Raw genomic sequence first — 24635 nt, 5'->3', positions numbered from 1 at the left:
TCAACCAGACTCACTTTATGTATAATTCATGCAGAAAGACCAGAAGGAGCCATTTTAGCTGGGCAGCACTTTTTCCATGTAAAATACATTTTGAAGTATAAATGCAACCAAGATCTTCCTAGTACTTCATTTATTGCCATAGACTTTGAAGTGAGCTGAGCCTCTCCCCAGTTTTCGTAGGATCCCAAACAGCAATCTTTAATCATTTCTCTTTCCACTCTTCTCCTTATCAGCTGTCTCCACACATCAATTTTCCCTGAACTTTTGTCCTCTATTTTTATCACATACAATATTTGTCTTGACTTATTTAGATTGCAGGATCTCTGAGGGAGGGAATGTGCTTTATCTGCTTGGAAGAAATGGCCGTGGAAATGTATGGCACTATATAAATGCTTTGTAATACTAATAACACAAAATGTGTCTGAAGTTTGTGCTTTTTATGGTTAGTAGATTTCATGGTGATTAAGTCCTTTCTATTACTTGAGATGACAAACACCTTTTTTTAATGCTCTCAAGGCATCTCAAACCCCTCCTTCTGCTTCTTGCATTATCATAGAAAGATAAGGCAATGCATCTTTTTTATTTTCCTTTCTTAAATGTGGGAGGCATGGGGGAGGAGAGAGTGTTACACCTAAGCTGAATGGATCAGCAGAAATCACCCAACAGCATTTTTAAGTGTTAAGGATGAGAAAAATGGAAATCTCAAGGCAAAAAGGGATGAGGCCATGTTTTATTTACCCCACTGTAAATCAGGAGTCAATTTTCTAGTGAAATATTGTCCAGTGTAAAGTGGTATCAGGCCCATAAAGACCTGGACTGTAGGCAAAGGTCTCAAGGGGCAATGACAGAGAAAGGAGAATGGTAGGAGAAAGAAAATAAACATAAAATATATTACAGTAAACGTTGCTGGAAGCATGTATAATAAGACTGATGAATGGGAGGTATATCTGTTGTGGGAGGGGAACAGTATTATTTGTATTGCTGGACTGTAGCACAGACAAGAAAATTATGGGCTTAAAATCACTGAGGAGTAGAACTTACAGAAGGGATAGACCAGGTGACATGGAAGGTAACAGGGCATTAACACCAAAGAATAATTTTATGTTTGATGGAAGAACATTAGGGCTTTACCTGTCACAGAAGAACCTGACTGAATTTGTGATAAGAAGGAGGGCCACATTAAACTGAGTTTTGATTGGTTCTTAATAGAAACTTGCATGAAATTATGGTACATCCCCAGGCTTTTAACAAGACACTGCCATGGGTCATTCTTCAGTTATTTTCTGCATAATAATTCCTGCATAATGCAGTAGCATTTGAAGGATGTTCCCTTTCTCTCCTGACTGAGAAGGTGCTTTAGAAACTGAAGTTTCCTTACTGTCATGTGAATTTCCACAATTAAAAGACAGTCTGCCTGTGTCAGATGTCCTTTATAATGCAGTTTAGTATTACTTAGATACCCCTGCACAAACCTGATAACATAAAGCCAGTGACTTGGATGAGCATTTCTTTCAGAAGGTATTTTCTCTATGCCTTGATATCAAGAGCTGGAGAATCAGCCACTTACTTTCCTGGTATTTTGTGCTAGAATTCATCAACCTGATGTTTAAAAATATGATGCTTACATTTTATGTGCTCTGCTTCCCAATTATTTGCTCTTGCTGAGTGCCTAGTTTTGTTAGCAATTGTCCAAAAGCTCTGACTGATAGCACTAGGAATGCCAACTCTATATGCAAAATCACACTTAGTATAAGAACAAAAAACCACAAAATTTGTCTCATAATCCTCAGCAGTCGATTTCATACCTGTTCAGGCAAGTATTTCTTTGGGAGGTGCATTTTTAATTTTCTATCCATTGAGCCTTTGGCCTCTTCATGGAGTCAGCAAACAACATGGCCTATTTTAGATGAGAAACAGTGAGCTGAACAGATAAACTACGTTTGCATCACACAGTAGTGGTCTTTGCAGATTTTCAGTCCGACATTTTAGAATCAGCATCTTGTTGGCAAGAAACACTAAGTACAAAATACAGTCTTGTTATCAGTCCCCTGAGCCAGCCACTCCACTAACAGTTTTTATATAATTTATCTCTGTATTATGCTACTACCGCTAATTATTTGGTCTACAAATTGTGGTTTTACTATCAATTTACTCCCTTTACTATCTGCAATTTTCAGCCTGTCTGTAATTCTTCCTGACTCCTATTCTAAAGCAGCTTTAACACAACGCTCTTTTTCTTTTCGTGTACAGGCTCAATTTTTCAAGTTGTATGGGTAGAATTTGCCAGATATATTTCCAGTGTCAAATTAGTTTGCCTGTAGCCCCTGCTACATCCAAAGATGCAGAGGAGGATTTACATGAACACTCTACCCTTGCATGCTTCCAATTAGTGTTCACGAGCTGGGATTTTGCAAAGCTAATTAGATATGGAATAAGACATACAGACACTTGAAAGCAAGGATAAGATTCAAATCGTATGAATCACCCGTGACTTCTTTTGGACCATGACTTTGAGAGATCCTCATTCGAATTGGTGCTCAGGAGTAAACAGAGCGTACTTCCAAGCAGCCAAATCTGGCTCCTGCATGTCTATCTGTAGTAACTGAGCAGATAACTCTCACTTTCTCTAAATATGCACCCTGTAGATAGACACACACCACTGCTCAAATAAATCAAGGGAAAGTAGCAAGCTCACGGGCCATCAGAAAACACAACATCAGTCTCCTCAGGAGCATATTTTTAATATACCTTTACCTCAGGTGTTCCTGTCTATTGGGAAAGTAAATGAAGAATTCTGCTCGTTTGCTGCCAGCACGGAGGAAAACTTATCTTAATCTTTGGGAAGGTGTTTGTATACACCAACCTAATCCATTCTTGTCTCTCTACTCCTCCAGTGCAACTTGTATCAATACATCATGCAGATTTTTCCTCCTACAGCTCTGAAAGCAAACTCCTGTGCATGATGTGCATTAATACAATGGGAATGATTGCTGCAGCAGGTTAGGACATTTTAAAAGGCTTTGGACTTGCTTCCAATGAGCATGGTGGCAAAAGGTCTTTTAGTTCCTGGGCATTTAGGGTAAAACTCAAACTTTCTGGCAAAGGAGTTAACAATGTAGAAATCAAATGCATAATAAACTGTAGAGTCTGCGTCAGTGATAATTCTGTGGGGTGATGACATACAATATCAACCCCATTCTTACATGAGTTTCAGAGGTACAAAAATGATCCACCATCCTCCCCAAAATTGTACAGACAGGTATAATTGCATGTACAAGTAGTATTCCAAAAGAAGTGAATTATCACACAGTGATAGAAAGAGAATTAATGGGGTTCTTTTAGCATAATTGCTGCAATCAGTTCACTTTTTTCCCTAGCAGCACGCATACATACAGGAGCCCTGAGCCAATGGCTTTTGGTTATGACCTTCTGCTGTCACTTTCTCCCCATTTTTAGCCACTCTGGTTGCCCTCACAGAGGCCAATTGCCTGTCCCCTGGGGCTGAGGATTGCAGCACTGACACCACAGTTCTCTGCTGCTCTGGCTTAGCAGTTCAAACTCTGTGGAGAAAGACATTTCCCTGGTGCACAGCTCCAGTTCCTATCATTCTGTCACAGCACAATGTTATCAAAGAAGGGATTTTCTGTGATTAGCACAAAAAGGCACAGACTGTGGTCATTAGCACTATCAGCATACCCAAGCAAGCAAAACAGTGTAAAAATGACAAAGAGTGTTTGCTTTTCTGTATTGTGAGCGCTACAGTAAAATATGCTTCCTCAGTTATTAGATAGCTTGTGAATAATCATATTATTACATTAGGCATCTCATGCCTATTATGTTAAACACAGTCTTCAAGTTATTGTTTGTAAGACCATGAGTTTTGAGTTATGTGATGGGTTTTTGCAGAATCAGCTTAGAGACAGAGGGAATTGCATGAGCAGCAAAATGGTTTGCTCTCTGCCAGAGGTGCTGATTTGCATCAGTCCCTGAAGCAAAGTTAACCCCTGGGAAATGGGGATTTAGTCTTCAGTAGAATTCCTGTAGGAAGAATTGCCTTGAATGCCTTCTGGCTCTTTCTTCCAGAGATCAGGGGTATGTGTAAATAAAGCAAGTTATACTTAAACCAGATCTACAGTGCTGTTTGCATTGCAATGTAGAAATACTTCAATAAACCTTAAAAAAACTAGCTCAGCTCCTGAACTCTGTCTGCAGCACTTTAAGCTGGTTTCCAGCTCTATAGAGTTCTGCTGTGGGTACAAAAAAAGAGTTGGAGTTGAAATGCAGATTATGCTGGGCAAGAGAGGGTAGCACCTCAGTGCTTACCCTTGAAGGAAACTCTGACTCTGCATCCCTGGCATCTTCTCTCCTGGGAGATTACCTGCATGGTGCTCCTGCTCAGGAGCAAAGACCAAGTGCCTCAGCAGAACTCCTAAGATTCAGAGGGAGATGGCTATGTGTTTAGTTTTAGCCCTGTTTATTGTGCCTTCCTCTTTTCATGCTAAGGATTAACACAAAGAGAAGTAATTTATGAGCAATCCAAAAAAAAAAAAAAAAAAAAGGTATGTGACATAGACTATAATTATTCCCTTCTGAAGGAGGAAGAATATCCAGCAGCACCTAAGGAATACCTTTTAATCAGGGCTGACTCTTTCCATTTTTTACCACACAATGTTATGTTTTCCCCCATGCTTTTAGAAGGACTGCAAATTTCTCTTATCATCTTCCCTGAAGCCCTACTTAAAAATTATCCTTTGTTCGGTACCAGGGCAGTGGTTGGTATTGTTATTTTTTTGAGTTGATATATGTTTGTTGTCTGTACTAGCCTGAAGAGGTTTGAGAGTTATTTGTAACAAAATGCCTACTTTCATACTTATTTCTTTCCCTTTGGGGTCTGGAGATGTTATCGGCTATTTCTCCACAATATACACCAGTTCAGGCAGTAGGTGCTTGTGAGGCTGCTGCTGCCTGTCTCTGGTTCCCACAGTGGCTCTGCACCACTCCATTTTGATGAAGAGATGGACTTTTTCAGGATTCCAGGCCATACCCATATTTTTCTTTTGCCTTTTATTTCTTCAGGTTCTTTGCAGCTCTGGCATTGGTTTCCAACCAGCAGGTGCTCTTGTTTTCAACTTCCTATTGAGTGAAACACCAAGGGAGGACAACTGGCACTTCCCTGATGCTGCTCTGAAGTGAGCTGCAAGCAAGCACCAGGCTCTGATTATGCTCTGCTCCCTGAGGCTACCCCATGGGAAAGGCTCCGTGCCCATCCTGAGCAAATGCCAGTTTTGCTTTTCATTTTCCTTTGATTGGAGATAACATGGATTTCTTGCTATTTCTATAAACATTGGGGCTTTTATAAACATTAATTGGGGCTTTTTGTCCCTAGGCGGTGGCCTGAGGAGATAGCAGCTTGTTGTCTAGCTCAGCACTAGCAGGAGGGGCAAGCAGTTCTCAGACAACCAGGTTGTATTTTTCCAGAAGCACAAGTAAACGTACTTTGCACAAAGGACTTTTTTTTTTCCTGTCACCTGTTCAGATTTTATACTGGCCTTGGTCTCCTGTCTTTGGCAGGTGCAATAAACTTTAGTAACTCCCATCCATATTGCTGCTCATTTGAAGTCAATATAAAACATGGCAATAATGACTTTCGTATTTTTGTTAGATATTATTTTATAATAAATTAATATTTGTTTTTCTGTTTGTTCATACTCAAAGTCCATCTCATTTTGAAGGCTTCACTTAACATCAATAAAAAGCCTGGGAGCATTCCATCCCGGCCACCTGCTAAGGAGTCTTAATTACTCTCTGCAGTCCCATCCTGCTACAGCTCTGGCACTCAGCTATCCATGTTTTGGCTGGGATTTTTTTTTTTAAATCAGATTGATGTGAACATCATTTTCCTCGGGTCTTTGCTCCACTGCATTCCTGTCAAGCTCTTTACAAGTGTGCCTGCCTCCCCCAAACCCTCGCCAATTTGTATTCTATTTGCATAAGAATTTACCTACCCCAGGAAGGCAAAGCAGCCAGCAGCCAGCTTACCCTCCTGCCTCCAGCAGCCCATCTTGCAAAGGTGTGAGGAGATGTTGCATATTTTTTCATGGTGTGGTTTGAAGGGCCCATCACAGTACATATATTTCAGTGAGAAGAAGATCTTAACATAGGTAGATGCACTGAAGTGCAATTTCTCTGAAAACTGGCTGCACCCGTCCCCTCACCCCACCCTGTGTTGACACCCTTTTAAAATCTCTATGCAGTCAGCCATGCAGAGAAGCAAAAAGATACAACCTGTATCTGTCAACCCTGGAGCTATTTTTGTGGCCCTGCATTTTCATGCCTCTAGGAAAGCATCACTGTGCTGTCAGACATGCTCTGTTCAATGCTTTCCTCCTGTCACTTCCCACTCAACCTCTGACCCTTGCTGATACACCTGGGGTTTATTATTCTCCAATTCAATGAGATCTTACTGTTTTCAGGCTAGACATTAGGTCATTCTTCTGTGGCAATTCACTGAGGACAATGAACTATAGCAATTATAAAAAGAAAAGGTAGAAGGCAGATGTGCTTCTTCCCCTTGGCATACCCCTCCAGCTTCCAGCAGCTGGTAGCTTAGAGGCATCCAGGGCAGGAGCTTGTTCCTGAATTATCGTGTTTAATGGGCAAAAATAGGCCTGTGTTAACAAATCTATCTAAGACTTTCTAAAACTGATTTAAACTTTGGCTTCTAAAAGAGAGTGCTGTGACTAGCTTGCTTTAATGCAGCTGCAGGACCACAGCCTTGGTGCCCTCTAGGTCTTGTGTCAAACACAATGGACACAGCAAACTTGCATGGTTTAGCCAAGAATTAGCCACAGGGTCAAGGGAGGTGATCCTTCCCCTCTGGAGGCCTGTGTCTGGTCCTGGGCTCTCCAGTGCAAGGGAGAGTCCACTGAAGGGCACTTAGATGGTTGAAGGAGTGGAGCACCTGTATGATGAAGAAATCCTGTGAGAGCTGGGGCTGTTCAGCCTGGAGAAGAGAAGACTTAGGGAAGATCTCATCAAACCTGCTGGAAGGTTAGAGAAGACAGAGTTTTCTTGAGAGTTCTTGTTATTAAGTCAGGAGGCAACAGACACAAGCTGGAATATGGGATGTTCATCACAAGGGTGGTCACACCTTGGTCATACTCTGAGCACGCTGCCCAGAGAAGCTGTAGGATCTCCATCCTTGAAGATTCCAACACTTAGCTGGGAAAGACCGTGAGCAACTTTATTTGGACCTCTTTTGTGCAAGGGATTGGATCTGGTGACCTTCAGAGATCCCTTACAACCTAAATCATCCTGATTCTCTGAATGAGAATTTTCTTCTAATGTCCTTAATTCTGTCCATGATTCCAAGATTTCTTCCTTGTTTAGCCACTTGTCCTGTGGAAGCCACCCAGAACCTTGCTGCTCAACTTTGTGTATTTTCTAGTTCTGAGATGGTGTGACATGCAGCCAGCAATATCATAGTCCTGAAAAAACAAATATCTGTTTCCTCGGAGCTTGAGCTGGTTTTGGCCCCTTTTTGGCACTGGTAATAGCTGTTTATGATCAATTTCAGTGAGTGCATGGCTCCCAGAAATAAAGACATGAAAATCTACAGTCACAGAACAAAACCAAGGCCACCCTCTGTTCCTGGATGGTCCAGCAGCCTATTTTTCCAGAATCCACAGCACATTAACCAGCAATCTTCAGTTTTGACCTCACAGCTGCAAGAGGACTGTGCAAATATTCTGCATGGAGGCATCCATGTAGAACTTTTTTGTGTGCTTTCCAGCTCTGAATATTTCCATCAGCTTCTTTCTGAGAAACTGCACATCCCAGCCATCACACAGCTCTGCTCACCAGCAATCAGCACGTGATGGATCAGACTGGGTGTCCAAGGCTGCTTCACCACTCTGGACTGTAAAGGCATCCTACTGGGTATAGTCTTACACTTCCTATGAGCTACCCATACACCTTACTGTGTTTCCTTTTCTCCCACATATCAAGGGTAGAATGTAACTCAAGGCTGTGACACTTAAGGGTAGATGTCTGCATAAATGTCTTCACAGGCACAGTAAATGTCTAAGTTCCCAGTGGGACATTTAAGGGCTTGTTGACTGCACATGAGTGTTAAAATGCCATGTGGGATCCCCTACCAGATCCCACCTTCTTCAGAGCATTCAGTTTGCTGGGTTGAGATGTAACCATGGAGGCTGTGTCATTTTGACCAGCCTCGTGCAGCTGGCTCAGATATCTTAGAGCACCTCAAATGTCACTCAGTCCTTTTGTGTTAACAACTATCTCTAGCCCTTTGTCGGCTACATTTCTGGGCTCCACTGATTCCTTTGACTCCTGGTTTGATTCCATTTCTCCACAGATAAGCACAAAGGGATGCTGGAGACTCATCAGCTTTGACCACCAGTCCAGTGAGGATGCCTAGTGAGAAAATGCCACTGTCCTGATGCATGAAGCACAAACCATCCATTTCTTCCAGCTATTCAAACATTATAGCTGGTGGAAAAACTTTATTTACATATTGATTTAAATCCTTCTGAAACCATGCATCAATGAAGAATTATGTCATGCATCAATGAAGAATTATGTATTCAGTGTGACATTTCTGATTCTTCTGCTCTAAGGTCTCCAGACTAATTAAAACACCCTCTTTACTTTTGCCTTAAGTGAGAACAACGTTCTTAAAGATAGGAACCACAAGACAGAGTTTCCTTTCAGCTCCACCCTGTGCTCTCCTATCAGTTCCCTTCTGTCCTGGTTTGGGCCAGGATAAAGGTGACTTTCCTGAGTCTCTTGTAGATGGTTGAACTTGCTGAGGTTGACAGCAAGTTTCTCAAATGGAGTATTCCATCCCATGTGCGTCATCCTCGGTATGGAGTTGGGGGATCTCGAGGACCGAGCCACACCCTTACCAGCTGATCGGCCTCACCTGAGATCATCAGCAGAAGTGCTGGGTACCACCCCCCCCTTAACAGCTAATTGGTCTCACCTGTGGCACTATAAAAGACCAGCAGAAGCTCCTGGCTGCCTCCCTGGCTGGCTGCTTGTGGCCCTGCTTGCTGCCCTGCCTGGTTGCCTCCCTGGCTGCCCTGCCTGCTGCCCTGCCTGCTGCCCGGTTGCCTGCCTGCCTGCCTGCCTGCCTGCCTGCCTTCACCCGGCATCTTGGAAGGATCCCATCCAGTCCGTTTGCCTGCCTGTGTTCCTGCCTCCTGTGTGTCCAGCCTGGACTTTCCTGGGACTGCCCTGCAGCCTTGGTTTGTGTGGGAGTTGTTGGGGGAGAGGGGGGAGGGAGTCTGGTGTTCGTTCTCTTGTGTGTTTGTGTGTATATATATATAGCATTTTTTTCTTTTCTTTTTTTCCCTGTTTACCATTGTTGTTTCATTAAAGTTGATTGGTTTAGCCTCCAACCCATAAGTCTCTCTCCCTTATTCTCTCTCCTTTCTTATCAAGGAGGAGAGAGAGATTAATAGAGAGCATCTGTCACCCGGTTTAATTGCCGGGCCAGTGTTAAACCGTGACACCTTCTCCCCTTCAATTCATTCCCACACCAGCTCTTTTTGACTCTGTTTCCCATCTTCTCAAATGAGAGGACACTTTTAATGAGGCCACAAAACAGACATGTTTCCAACAGAGAAATGCAGATTTCTCACCTTCCACCCTAAATATTAGCCATTTGCCTTCTGCTCTCTGTATTTCTTCCTTTAGCATTAGTATCACTGCTTTTAGCACCGGCTTGGTTTGTTCTCCTCTGCTCAGTCAAAAATTAACAAAACTCCAGTTGCTTCCAGGCTCCATCCCCCTGCATGGTGTCCACCATTCACAAAGGTGAAACTATAAGTGTGTTTTTCCATCTAGTGTGTGCACCCTCAAAGAAGCTCTCTGTAAAGTCTCAGTGAGCAACATACTCCACTGTAATTCTTGTGTTAGTTCCCCAAGGTCAAACCTTGTCATGGCTTGTGATGTTTGCTAAAGGACATATAGCATCTTACACTGCTTTTTGAAGGCTCCAAGCTTCAAGGTTTTGCATCCTTAATGTATCTGGCTGTCAAAGAGCTAGTCACAATCTGTAGGCTTCATACCAGTTTGCTTAGATAACTCTAAGTTTGTTCTGTTGAGGATTAATCCTGGGTTTGCTGCATCTTCCTTCTAAAACTTTTGATCCAGTTCCTAGTCCCAGTCTGGTCTCTTCTCAGAAGTACAAATTGCTAAAAATAGGAGACGTGATCATGAGTTGCAAAATCCATTTTGTACTCTGAAAGCACATTTGACAGTTGTTTCATTTCACCAGTATTCCTCATTTTTTTGTGCAGTAACATAATACCATTATCAGTCTGAGTTAATTAAGAGCTATTAAAAAACAGAAAATGCTTCAGAACCAGCAAAATTCAGCACTATACCCTAATATCTGTCTATTTCTGCTTGCATTTCTTGCAGACAGTATATTCAAGCCCTCTCCAGTTGCTTTCCCTATTTCTGTGTAATTTCACTGTCAAATTTTTAATTTTTTTTTTTTAATCATCTTCTCCATTCTTCTTCCAGGAAATTTTCTTAGTGCCTTTTATTTCTGTACCCACACAACACACATTTTGTGCTTAAACATTTTGGCTTAAGTTGCAGGAGACAGCAGAGCAGTTTCATTTGTTATTTAAGCTTTGCCTTATCATGATTCCAGCTCATCAGCCTCTGCCCAGTGGAAGATCTGGCCCTGACTGGCTCTTGCCAGCATCTGCTGAGGTGCAGCTTCACCCAGACTTCCTCCCTGCTGCTCCAATAAGGACAATAAAACCAAATGAATAGAACCATGAGCACTTAGGAGACAGCAGGAAGACAATTTACAAACTTAATATGTTACCTCCAGGGTTACAGGGCATCACACATCTGCTTTCTTGCTATAAACATTACTCTTTCTGCCTTCCCTAAAAGTAATGGATTTTTTCTGCTAAATGACTCCATCAGTTTATGCAAGGAGACAAATGCCTTCCTCCTTCTGTGTCTGTGAGCAGACCAAAACCTGGTACAAAGCAAGAAGTCAGCAGTATATGGGGAGAGGTAAATTATGTGCTTGTATGGTATTAAGTTATGGGCAGCCTCCTGCACAGAATTCAGGCTGTAGCAGGGAAGTGAAAAGGACAGGCTTTGGAATAAAAGGAAACCCACCTTCTGACACCATTTCGTCTTCAGTTATATGCTTTAGTTTAATGTATCCCTGTTGGTGACCAAGTCAAGGAGCAAAGGCATGGCTCGCTCAGTTCAAGATGCAGACCTATTATTCTACCTGTGGGAAATAAGGCTTTTGCAGTCTATTATGGGAAGCAAAATTGCTTCATCCTCAGGAATCCAAGTATTTCATGAGCTAGCAATAGGGAGCCCATACAAAGCTATAATTTGCAATCTGAATCTAATTTCAAACTTCATCTCACCAAAAATGAAAATTAATGTATGAAGGGACTTCTTGTATCACAAGTGCTCTCTTTCTGAATTCTATTACCTTCTGAGTTAACCCATAATTTAGTTTTTTTAAACAAATCAAATTGAAATTGATGGATGCTTTAAAGTTTATAGTTTAATTTCTTTGTGTACCATATCTTAACAAATTACAGTCAGTTTAGGATAAAACCAAGTGTACATAATATGAAATAATCTTGTTGGGAAGCCTACTTGCTTAGGCTGCAGAGTTTTCAAATCTTCTTAGCATAAAGAACTTTTAATAGACCTTATCCAAGTGTATTGAGACCGTGCAGTGCTGCACATCTACTGAAAATAAATGGTAAGGGCAAATATTCACTATCCTAGATGTGGTTTTAGCCTCCAATTCAATAAATAAGTAATAAAACTCCATCTGATATGAAGAACACTACATTGGAGGAGACAGGCTAGATACAGATTGTCTTAATGGGAGTGACAAGAGTGATTTTGAGCCACCAGAAAGACAGTGTTTCCCAAGTAGAGGTAGAACAGATAGCTATGATTTTAGGCAGATGAGGTCTTTTGAATGGTGTGTTTGCAAAAGGCTTTGAAGACCAGGTTGGTTCAATAGGTTCAGTGAACCTAGGAGGAGGTCCCTGGAGGGCTTCAGTTACCAGAGTAACTTCAGTTTCCAAGAGTGAGCTCATGTAAAAGCTAATAAAAATAAATAAATCATCCTAGCTAGTTTCTTGACAGTTTTATTCATGCTTTTAAGCAGAGACTTGTGTTCTGGCAACTGATCACACTCATGCTGGGGACATGGACTTTCCTGTCCCTCTGAAAGCTTCCTTGAATTTGTCTCAAGCTTCAGACCCCATGGAAATCTCTGCACATGAGTGTTCAGGGAGGATTTACCAGACGCAGTGAGAGCAGCAAAGCTCTCTGGAGAGCCTGCTGGCAGTGGGCAGGATGTGCTGCCTGGGTGCCCTGCCTGCCAGGGGCTGTCACCAAGCTGAGCAGGGCATGGAGGGTACTTACACCAGCTGTGGTACCCACCAACACTCTCCCTGTGGATGCTCATGTCTGAAATAAAGAGGGAGGGCTGAAATACAAATAAATGCTCATGTTAAAATTGTCCAGCATCCTTAATTTGCCCCTGTACTCAGCGCTGGTGAGGCCACACCTCGAGTCCTGTGTCCAGTTCTGGGCCCCTCAGTTCAGGAAGGAGATTGAGGTCCTGGAGCAGGTCCAAAGGAGGGAAACCAGGCTGGAGAAGGGACTCGAGCACAGATCCTATGAGGAGAGGCTGAGGGAGCTGGGGCTGTTCAGGCTGGAGAAGAGGAGGCTCAGGGGAGACCTCATCACTCTCTACAACTCCCTGAAAGGACGGGGTAGCCAGGGGGGGGTTGGTCCCTTTTCGCAGGCAACTCTCAGCAAGACAAGAGGGCACGGTCTCAAGTTGTGCCAGGGGAGGTTTAGGTTGGATATTAGAAAGAATTTCTTTACTGAGAGGGTGATCAAGCATTGGAATGGGCTGCCCAGGGAAGTAGTGGATTCTCCATCCCTGGAGATACTTAAAAAGAGACTGGATGTGGCACTCAGTGCCATGGTCTGGTAACTGCAGTGGTAGTGGATCAAGGGTTGGACTTGATGATCTCTGAGGTCCCTTCCAACCCAGCCAATTCTATGATTCTATGATTCTGATTCAGCTGCTAATTCCTATCTGTTCTCTAACCCTGAGGGTCTTGTTTTGAAATCTTAACATTTTGTGTCATTGCTTACGCACAATAAAAATAAATCAGATTCCCTGTCTGATGTTTCCAGAATTTGTTTTGTGACAACTGATTTATCCAGGCTTGTTTTGTTTTGCTGTTAATTTTTATGGCTGCTTTCTCTTTTCAGGTAGTAAAACCTGGAGAAATATCCTGTCTAATGTGGGCTAATGTGGTTATTTCTCTGGGGAGTAAAAGCAATTGCATGAAACATGAATGCTTGTTTTTGTCATTGTCAAGTGGTACTTTTTTTCTGACTTGCATCACCAGTTTCTCCAGCTCTTAATTTGAAAGGACTGAAGAGTGTGAGGGGTTTGATACCATGTTCTCACACTCTCTGTATCCCCATAACTGATCTCTCAGTCCTTGGGCAGTAGCACGACAACACAATCCAGTATAAGTCCACAAAGGCAAATGCAAATGTTGTATCCACTTGTGGTATCTACCTACAGTAAAGAAACTGATTATTGAGGAGTAAATAAGTAATTTTCCAGCATCATTTAACAGTGTTCTGGAAAACTTGCTATATGCCAAAGCACGGAGAAGAAGCCTGGGTGGGCAGAAAGGAGGAATCTGACAACAGTTTTCTCTTGCAAATGTGTGAAAGGTCCAGCTTCCATGTGGCCATTTATTAAGAATGAGCCTAAGCAGGGTACAACTATTGTTTTGACTATCATATTTTAATGTGAATATGTAGACGATTCTGCAGTAGATTAGCCTCACATGTTCTCATGAACATCTTTTGCTAACAAATGCCTTTTAAAAGGAAGAGAAAGGAAACACAAATATACTCAGTACATTTTCTCATTTATGCACATGTATTACTGCTAAATAATGTAAATTTTTGACAACAGAAAGTTATTCTTGTGTCTACTGACATTAGTATTGCTGTTGCTGAGAACAGATTTCTCATACATATGCATTACCTCCCCTTTCTCACCACACACCAGGTAAGAAGTCACCAGTCCGTATTTCATTGTGTGAAATGACAATAAAGAGTCCTGCAGCACCCACTGATTTTACAGCTTCTGGCTCTCTACTTTAAGCAGTGTGGTTTTAAAAGTCGTTTCCCAGAGGCACAGAGGCTGGAGGAAGCAGGTCCAGGAGCAGAAGTTTAGCTCTGGAGAAGGTGGTGCAGTGGTGCAGGTCACTAGGAACACATCCATCCATGTTCCTTCCTTCCCCTGGGGGGCAGCAGAATATTGCTGTTAAGGTCAGTTCACTTGCTGCTGAACCCTTGGGACTAGCAGAACACATATTCTTTGGCCATGCTGGATTTTCCTACCATGTATTCCTGCCATCCTGCAAATAATGTGTGGTGTAGATGTGTGGGAAGAACTTTACCAGGTGAGGAGAATTGGGTTGAAATGAGATACTTCTTTTGAAAGTTTTAAGGGAGACAAATTTCTAACCTGCAGGTATCTTTAGACTGCAGTTTGCTTCTTGCCTCCCTTAAATTCCTCATCACCTCTAGGAAAGCTCATGTCTGAGATGCTGAATTGGTTTATTGAAGGTGTTACATTGGACAGGGCTGGAATAAGCTCTGCCTTGTCACAAATGTGGAACCTGTAGGTCTGGACCCACAGATGGTACAAGAAGTCTCTGCAGCCTCTGTGCTATGACAGTGGTTTGTCCTTTTGTGGGTATGCACGGTGCTGGTTGTGTTGCATGTCCCAAAACCCCCAAGCATCAGCTATTCCATCTGATTTGTTCAGGCTTTTGAGCAGCATGAATGTTGCCCTCCCAGAGAAACTACAGTTCAAGCTGCTCAGCACAGCTTTTCCACACTGTTTTGCCTGTGTCTTTCAGCATTCACTGAAGCAAGGAGCACCATTTTTAAAAGCAAAAGGTCTTAAGACATCACTCCTCACATATTGAGTTTAAATGTTCAAAAGCAATGAAGTAGTGAGGCTGTTTGGCAAAACATTAAAATGGGAGCATATGGGGAAATAGAATACACTGGAAAATCTCTTTGTTATTTCTCCTTTCTGGGACCATACTTTCTGCTTACTTCTCAACTGTTCTGGTGATAATGAATCAAAACAGAGCCTTATATATATATATATAATATATATATACATATATACCTTTGTATACAGGCTGTGAATGCTGCTCAGGCTGCAGTATAGCTGCCTGTTGCTGGGGCAGGCATTTCTGCAGTAAGCAAGAGGTTGTAAGAAAATTAAGATGGCTACAAGCACATTTCACATTGGTTTTCCAATCAGAGTGGCCTCAAGAGTGTCAGTCTCAAGCTGGCAGCTTGGAAGAAGAAGATGCCATATCTTATTATCAGTCTCACCACATCCTCCCTTTCAAGCACTGTTTGAAGAAGCCCGAGGCAATTGAGAAACTATTGAATCACTTCTGTTAAAGCTGGACTTCCTAAAGCTCACTGTGACTTATTAAAAAAAAAAAAAAACACCAAACAAAAAACACCTGACAAACAACTAGCACTGGAAGAGATTTAAAGAAAGCATAAATTGTATTACCTTGGAAAGTATTGGAAAACAAGTGTTGAGGTCCAGCAAGGGCATATAGGGTAATGTATTAAATATGATATCCTACCACAAACAGGACTTTCTTAATCTGTAGGAGAGATGATGAAAAATAGGGCTAAAAAAAGGTTAAGAGGCTCTGGATTCTCAATTACTTTGTAACAAAAGTGTCTCAAGGCGATTTATGAGAGATTCAGGACTCTTACGCCTTCTGGGAAATGAATTTTTTTTTTATAGGAAGCTATTCAGAATGCCATAAACCCTTTTTTTTTTCCAACTAAATATATTTTGCACCTCCAGGTACTGTGTGGCAAAATAAACAATAATAATAATAATAAAGACAGGTCGGATGAAAAGCCTCATATCTGTTGGATAACTGCGCGAGAGGCTTCGGCATCGTGTGGCGGTTGAGGAAGGCAACAGGGGACACGTATGAGGACACTCCTCACCTGGAGATGGCTGGCACACCCAAAGCCCACAGTACCTGTCTGGCTCCTGGTGGGCAGCAGAGGCTCTCCAGCCAGAAGCAGGAGGTTCTCCCTAGAACTGACCCACAGGATGAAGGCAACCACCCATGATGGGCACATGCCATAGTCGAGGATGATGATGTAACAGCTTGGTAGCCACTAGCCTTATACTGCTCTGAAAAGCCACTGTATGCTATACTGTGCTTTTCCATACAAACAGCCTGTATATTGGGGTCATCAGTGTTTCCTGGAGTGGGCAAACTACTTATTTTTTACACAGTTTTGTTCTTTTTGTCCCAGAACAGCCATCACCATGATGGGGTATTAGCCGGATGCTTTTCATTGTAAAAATGTTTCATCATCAGCTGAGTCATTTACTGAATCCTAACATTTTTGCATCTGGGTTGCAGGAAAACAGATGTACACAAGTGGCTCTGAAGACTGAAATGACTCAGTGCTAGAGATGGCATGTGGGAAGGAAGCTTGATAGCAGCTTGGACTGCAGAGCCCAGGCTGAGTCCTTAGAGATGGTAAGGGAAAAATTTTAAACTTGTAGCCTGAGAATATCTCTTATGGAAACCACTGGATGATGGTAAACTTGAGTGCTGTGTTACAGTGTAATTTCACAGCATGTAAGGGCATCATAAAAACAATACCATTTCTCGGGTCTGCAGTGTGGCTCCTGACTTTGATATTGTCTTTTCTGTGTGTTAGTGGGAGTTCTCACCATATAAAGTACAGAACCAGAAGCAAAATGTTGTTTGCAGGTTGAGAATAAAAATTCTGCCCTAAGACTGATTAGAAATTAAATTTAAAGATACAGAGATTTATTTACTTGTTCAGTCTGTAGTCAAACTGCTCAATGCTGCAATGCCAAAGAGAATTGACAACTCTCAGCCATTTGCTTATCCTCCTAAAACACCAAAATCAATCCTTGCAATGAAGTAAATATAGGCATATTGATCAGGCAATGACCTCATTTTTGAAAGTCACTAAGAGGCTATAATGGTATTTTAATAAAATACAGCATGTGTTGGAGGGCTGATACAGGCAATGGGAGGGTTTATGTGATTGCTCTGATCAGTCTTGGGACTCGAGAGCAAACAGTAGCAGGAATCTTCTCCAGGGTACAGTGGAGAGACAATATCATTAAAACTATGGTGGTCTTGATAGAGAGGTGATTCTTCCAGATAACTTTGGCTTCAGAACAAAAAGATCCCTTGTTTTCTACTTCTTGGAGGAAGCTTACAGAAAAAAGTGCCCATTAGTTTGCCCTTGGCAGCTCTCTTAAGCTGAGATCCATAGAGCCAGATTTGGGCAAACCTGGCTAAAGGGACCCTTCTGGACATGCTCCACACCATGTGTGTACGTCCAACTGCTATACTATATTTCTGTACCTCATGTTTCTGTAAATCTATAGGTTATTATTTCCTATCCCCTACATTACTGTTTGTTGCAATCACCAGTACATGAACAGCCTCACCATGCACCTTCCCTACCTCTTCCTTCTCCTGGCATCACTGTAGCCAGGGCTATCAGGGACCCAGGGAAAGCAAGGGGCAGAAAAGCCATTCTACGGGGTCTGCTTTTTCAGTGGCATGAGATTGTCCTTTATAGACAGTCCCAGTTCTGAGTGCCCTTGGTGCTCCTGCTTACCCTGTTTGCATTGATGACCATAGGGGCTGCTGGGCGCTGACACCTGCCCTTGGGGACAGGCTCTTCAAACCTGAAATTGAAGTGCAAACTCCCAGTTCTTCTACTGTTTTTTCAGTAATTCTGTTTGTCAGCTTGAGGAACAAATTACTTACTTGCACACATAGGAAAGCCAGCTACAAACACTTTCACCTTTCTCTGGCTTTGCTGATTATATTAAATATCCATCTTAGTTGTTAGCTGCAACACTGGTTTCTCACTGCCACCTAACAGTGTAATGGTCCTGCCCCTGTTTTAAAGCCCCTGTACAGCGTCTCACCCTTCAGCTGGGGGAAGCCTTATGTACCATTTTCTTGCCTAACACAAGCTTAGTGCATCTTTAGAACCTCCAGAGGTACCAGGAGGTACAGAGGTACTGTTGCACCCCCTGGGGTTACCTGTAACCTCCCATCCAGGCTATACATCCCATTCCCCTGGGATGTGTACAGCCTTGTGCTTTAGGTCTATACTAACACAGAAGTAGGATGTGCCAGCTCAAACTCTCTGTGTAGCCAGCAAGTGGATGTCCTAAAATTGTCTATGTGGCTGCTACCTAAACCTAGTGGTCACCAATGCTTTCTGCTGGTTAAAGGTGGGATTTGGCTTCAGAGTCATCCATCTACATACACTCACATTGAGGCTCCTACAGGCAGGTATCTACACAGGGCTTCTGTCAGGTCCCAGCAGTACCCCTAAACCTACAGACTGATGTTCATTCATATATCTCCTCATTGTCCCCTATTTCCTCTTTCCTATCCTCTCAGCTTCTTTCCACTCTGGTACTTCTTTTACACAACCATTTTCCCTCCTTCTTTCAATGCTCTTGCATCAGCAGGCTGATTAAGGCAACCAGCCGGGGAGTCTGAGCTGTGGATCCAGGCTGGAGACCACTTTACACATGCTCTTTTTTTCAGACACTTCCTTTTTATCCAACTCTCTGCTTGGCTTTTGGGCCTTTGCAGATTTGCTGACCTGGATAAGGTGCCCAGAAGATCCCCTCATGCCTGGATAAAGCCCCATAGATTCATCTCGAGGAGCTGTCTGTGGGTGGAGATGCCCCTCATCACGCTCCTCTTCAGCCTCCTGGTGCTGCTGCTCTTTCACATGGCTCAAAGATGTCCACCCTCATTTTCAAGCCTTCAGCCTTCAGCACAATCCTCTTGGGGCACACTTAAGAACTGGGGCAGGTGGGCATGAGAACTGGGTACTTAAAGGGTGTAGGCTGATGAGGTTATGTTGTAGCTGGCTGCAGAAGCAAAGCAAAAGCACTCAAGTTGATGCCTCAGCACATCACTCTATCCTATATTAAATCCTCTAATTAAACTCTGTACAGTATTTTATGTCCCTAGAAACCAGTAAACAGCTGAGAAGCAGCTTGTGGGGGTTTTGTTGTTGTTTTTTGTTTGTTTGTTCGTTTTCCTTTTTGCTTCCCTACAGTATCCATTATTTAGCTTCTTTTAGCTTTGATTTCTAAGGCAAGCTCTCTGATCCTTGTTAACTTCAGCCATGTAATCAACCTCCTTCCAGTACTACAGGATATTGTGTCCCTCTGTCACTGTAACATTGTATTACCTTTTGTGTTTTACCTTATCAGGTTTGGAGCACCTGCTTGCAGTGCTCAGCCAAGGTTCCTTGGAAAATCATACTCTTGGTAAGCTGTTTAAATAATTCCATCCTTTAAAATCCCAGGGTTTAATAAAAGAAGTTATTTTTAAAAAAACTTGACTCTGACTGCCCCAAACAATTTCTGTTCTTTTTTTTGATGTTACCTTCTGGATACTTTACACTTTCTCTTTGGAGTTTCTTTTCCATGCTGGTTTTGTATGTACAGCATTAACTTTATTTTATTTTGCCCTGGAGGCCACAGGTCTACCTTGTAATTATAAATCTTTCTTGCCTTTGAGTTCTTTCCAGTGTAGCAGTACCTATTTTAATTGACTTGGCAGAAAAAAGATGTGAGCCTGAAATGCACCACAGATTACAAGAGCATTATTTTTAAAAGTTTTGCCTGAGAAAGAACAAGGTAGATTTTTGGTCTCTTGGCAGAAGCTTGGATCATCTTCCAAGTCTAACCAAGTGCATGGCCTCTGTCTTTGGAGTCTCTCTTGAATCATCTGGAAACTGCAGAGACCAAGAGCTCCTATATGGATGAACATGAATTTCTGCAAGGTCACTGATGCCATAGAGCTCTGTGCTTGTGGAATATTATAGACCATATTTCTCCTGATACAAGGCCATTTTAGAGAGTTTTTGTCTCAACTGGATACCTCATTGAGCTTAAAAGTAATTAGGGTATAGAGAGCATACTACAAGCAGAAGATTGAATGAATTTTAATAAACTAGATTTGAAGTAGAAAACATTATTATTGGAAACTTTTGTATACTATTTTTCTCCCACAGGCTACAATGCATCATATTCCTTCATTTATCATGCCTTTACTTTCACTTTCATCTTCATGATTAAACCTGAAAGACATCTAAAGTGAATTTATTTGGTTGTAATGTCTAGGAAGAAAGTCCTAGTAAGAAATACCAGGTTGTCCAAATAGTTTCACAGTAGAACAGGAAAGTCACACCCACTGCTGGCTACTACACAGCTACTACCCACACTACTACCCACTACTACAACTAAAAGTCTTTCATTCAAATCATGATGAATGGAGGAAAGTAGGTATAAAAATCCTGTATACACACATGTGGATGCAATTGTAAGAGCTCTTGAAGCAAGTCCAGAGGAGGGCCACAAAGATGATCCGAGGGCTGGAGCACTTCTTCTGTGAGGGCAGGCTGAGAGAGCTGGGGTTGTTCAGTCTGGAGAAGAGAAGGCTCTGGGGAGAACTTAGAGCAGCTTTCCAGTACCTAAAGGGGGCTATGGGATAGCTGGAGAGAGCATTTTTATAAGGGAATGAGGGCTAATGACTAAGCTGAAAGTGGGTACATTTACGTTAGACATTTGGAGGAACTTCTTGACTATCAGGATAGTGAGATGTTGGCACAGGTTTCCCAGAGCAGCTGTGGATGTCCCCTCCCTGTAAGTGTTCAAGGCCAGGCTGGATGGTGCTTTGAGAAACCTGGTCTAGTGAGAGGTGTCCCTGCCCATGCAGGGGGGTTGGAATGAGATGATCTTTAAGGTCTCTTCCAACTCAAACCATTCTATGATTCTATGACACACTCCCTCCTATGAAAGCACATCAGATTGGATAGACTGTGTTAGTGATTACCTGAGTATCTAGTGTTTGTACTTCATGTAAATATTTTGGATTTTATCATTTACAAACCAAAACTGTAGCCACTTTGTGTGCAGGCTGAATCAATGCTCTCACTCGAAATCCCAGAACGCAGTGCAGCCTCATTGCTACACTCATTTCTGCTCACCTGTGGAACCGATCCTGCAAGATGCTGAGCAATCTGCCATGGGTAAAAACACTCTAAAATATAACCTGATGGGTTAAGCGTGCAAGTTATTCCTCTGAGCCTGAAGCACAATTTAAACTCTTAAAGGTGGGCTAAGTACATGGGGAGACCAGAAGAGGGGTGCTCACCCCTTTTTGCAGAAGTAAGCTCGATCTGCAGTGGCACCCCTGCATGTGGCAATAGATGCATGCAGGGCTGGATCCTATTTTTGTTTGACAATTGGTCATGTTATTCGTTGTTATAGGAGTCCACCCAGCAAAAGAGCAGGTTGGCTGCATGGGATATTAATGTGCATTTAAAGAGCATTTTGGGAAGGTAAAACTTCTTCAGAATATATAGGCAAAAGGCCAAATGGAGAACCAAGCTCATTAAATGAGCTGCTTTTCAGCTTGCACAGCCAGCCAGAGACTGGTTACAGCATCTGCCAGGCACATGCTCTAATTTACATACAATAACATTTGATAATAGTCCAGAAAACCTTGGTACTCCTAAGGCCAACGCCGTTGGTGGCAGAGAAGGCTGTTGAGAGCATCTCTCCTACAGCTTGGTGCAAGATGACCTGTGTTCTGGAGATGTCACTCTTTTCAGAGATAAAAAAAAGCTGTTTGGGGTGAAGCATGCTGGATTTTGGGTATTACAGACAAATTTTTGAAATACAAACATTCACTTCAGAGGGCTTTTCCTCCACACCTAAGGACTTGTAAATAAGATGTTGAGATTGCAGCAGGGCAGTGGGCTCTGGAGATGGCTGTGGGAAATGAAGTGCTCAGAGCTTTTACTGCATATGTGATTTCCTAATGAGTGCAGCAGAATTAACCCACGGTTGCTTTTAAAGCAAGAACAACAAAAATGAGCAAGCACTGGGAAGATGACATTTGAAATAAAGATTTTTCTTTACTTTAAAAATACACGTTTGCTTCTAAAGAAGGAATATTTCTGATGGGTATCTGCTCTGGTTAAGTAGGTATTGTAAATGCAAATAGTTTCATTGTATAAGTTTGTAAAATAACGTTTCTTAACAGTCAATTAACTAACATACTCCATATATAAGGAAAAAAGGCTTCTGATTTTAACTGACCAAAGCAGTGGGTGGTCATGAAAATGGAAGATGTTAATATTCCAGCCTTCACAGATATACCATGTCTATTTGTAAGTGTATTTCTAAGTGCTCAGTCATAGTCACATCTCCCTGGATACTTTACAAAATCAGATAAACCATGGCAACTGAATAATAATGTGGCTTGAAAGGAAAAGCCATTAACAAAAAGAACGCATTCTCCTCACTAGTGCCTTAATTTAAAATTCACACCAGGCTTCACCAATCTGAATATTAGAAGAAAAAAATTTACAGAGAGAATATGCAATGACTAAGTAGTTATGTATTCCTGTCTCCTCCCAGAAGAGTAAATGATAACTATGTTTGGCAGAAAACTGAGGGGCTGCACTACACCCAATTGCATCCAGTTTTTGCCTCCAGTGATGGCCGGCAGCAAACTGGTTTGGCACAGCATGTTTGGCTTTAAGCTTTGTGGCTCCAAAAAGGCCAAGCACTACTGTATGTATACAGGAATTCTATTCTTCATTGCAAGCCATGGAAAGCAACAAGGCATATATATGCCTCATGAATATTCCATCCTGGCCAATACAACAGCACTTAATCTCCTTAAGGCTCCTGGCAGTTGTGGTGTATGAGGGGCTGTGGTACAACTGCAAAGCCTCTCCCCATCATGTGGCAGGGCATTAGAGAGCAATCAAGGCCACTTGTTCTATTCCTTGCAGAAATATGTAGCTCTTGCTGATCTTTCAAGAGTGGCTCATGGCAGTGAATTCCAGAAGACAGTTGTATAATGGGTGGAAAAGAACTGTCTGTGAGGAATTTTTGGTTGGTTACTTCTCTTAAGTTTGAAAGTGCCAATAGTAGATTTTAGTTTCTACCTTATTTTAACCCACCTAAAAGGAGGTGGTAGTGAGGTGAGGATTGGTCTCTTCTCCCATGTAACCAGTGATAGCATGAGGGGAAATGGCCTTAAGTTGTGCTAGAATATTACGAAAACTTTTTTTACTGGAAGAGTTGTCAATCATTATAACAGGCTGCTCAGGAATGTAGTAGAGACACCATTCCTAGAGGCATTAAAAATGGGTAGATGTGTAGACATGGTTTAGTTGGCATATTTGGTTGACAGTAGGACTTGATATTCTCAGTGTTTTTTTTCCAACCTTAATGATTCTGCAGTTCTGTGATTCTATTTTCTGTGTTATACACTTGCTCATTCATCTGCTTTAACTTTTAAAAGCTCTCCTCATAAGGAAGAATATATTCTATGCATATTTTTGGTATCATCTTTTTCTCTGGTTTTAGCTGTAAGATTTTTAGCTGGAGTACTTGAAATTATGCATCCTAGAGATCTCCTACATTAATCAGGGATGTTTCAGTAACCTGCTACAGAAGGACTGGGTCTTTTTTTTATTTGGTACTGTTCTTTGTCACCTTCTTAATACAGCTTAACATTTAATTTGATCTGCTTCCTTATTTCCTGTTAGAACTTTTCAGTAAGATATCCATGGTGATGCTGGTGTTCTTTCTTATTTGTTTGATTTAGAGTTCTGTAGTGCTGAGGTAGATGCAGCCACTCTCTACCTTGCATTTCTATCAGTTAACTTAACAGCAGCATCTCTGTCTTACGTTCAGTCTCCTCTTTCATTACATGACCTTTTAGGCAACATTGTTAGATTCTTAGGGAATTCTACATGGCATTTATTTTTCTTCTATGATTTTGTGTCATCCTAAAGTGATGTTAATTCATTTTCTCTCATTCAAACTGTTTTCTGAGTAATAAAACACATATTCATGGGCTTTTCTCTGCGTACAGTATTTCTTTTTGTTGAAAATAGCTTGTATAGGCTCTTTCTCTGCTGATAATTTTTTGGGTTGCTCCAAAACTGGAACAGAATGATTCCCCCACATTTGGTTTTGAGTCCATGGGTGGTAGACAAAAACATTGGGATGAAGAAATCCTATTACAATGTTTTAAGGAAAAATAAACTTATTCAGACTAAAGTCACATTTAATATTCTGAAATATTGAAATCTATGACATTGATAGACTGTCATATTATAACCATAAGTAAAACAATTTGGGTTGAAAATAACCTTTAAAGGTCACTTAGTCCAACCCCTCCAGCAGTGAGCAGGGACATCTTCATCTACATCAGGTTGCTCAGAGATCCGTCCAAACTGATCTAGAATGTTGGCATCTACCACCTCTCTGGGCAACCTGTTCCAGGGTTTCTCCACACTTATCATAAAACACTGCTTTCTTGTAGCTAGTCTAAATTTCCCTTCTTTTGGTTTAAAACCATTACCCTTTGTCTTGT

The sequence above is a fragment of the Heliangelus exortis genome, chromosome 3 (genome assembly GCF_036169615.1).
Source record: "Heliangelus exortis chromosome 3, bHelExo1.hap1, whole genome shotgun sequence".
Taxonomy (NCBI): Eukaryota; Metazoa; Chordata; class Aves; order Apodiformes; family Trochilidae; genus Heliangelus; species Heliangelus exortis.
Note: the sequence above shows the minus strand (reverse complement) of the source record.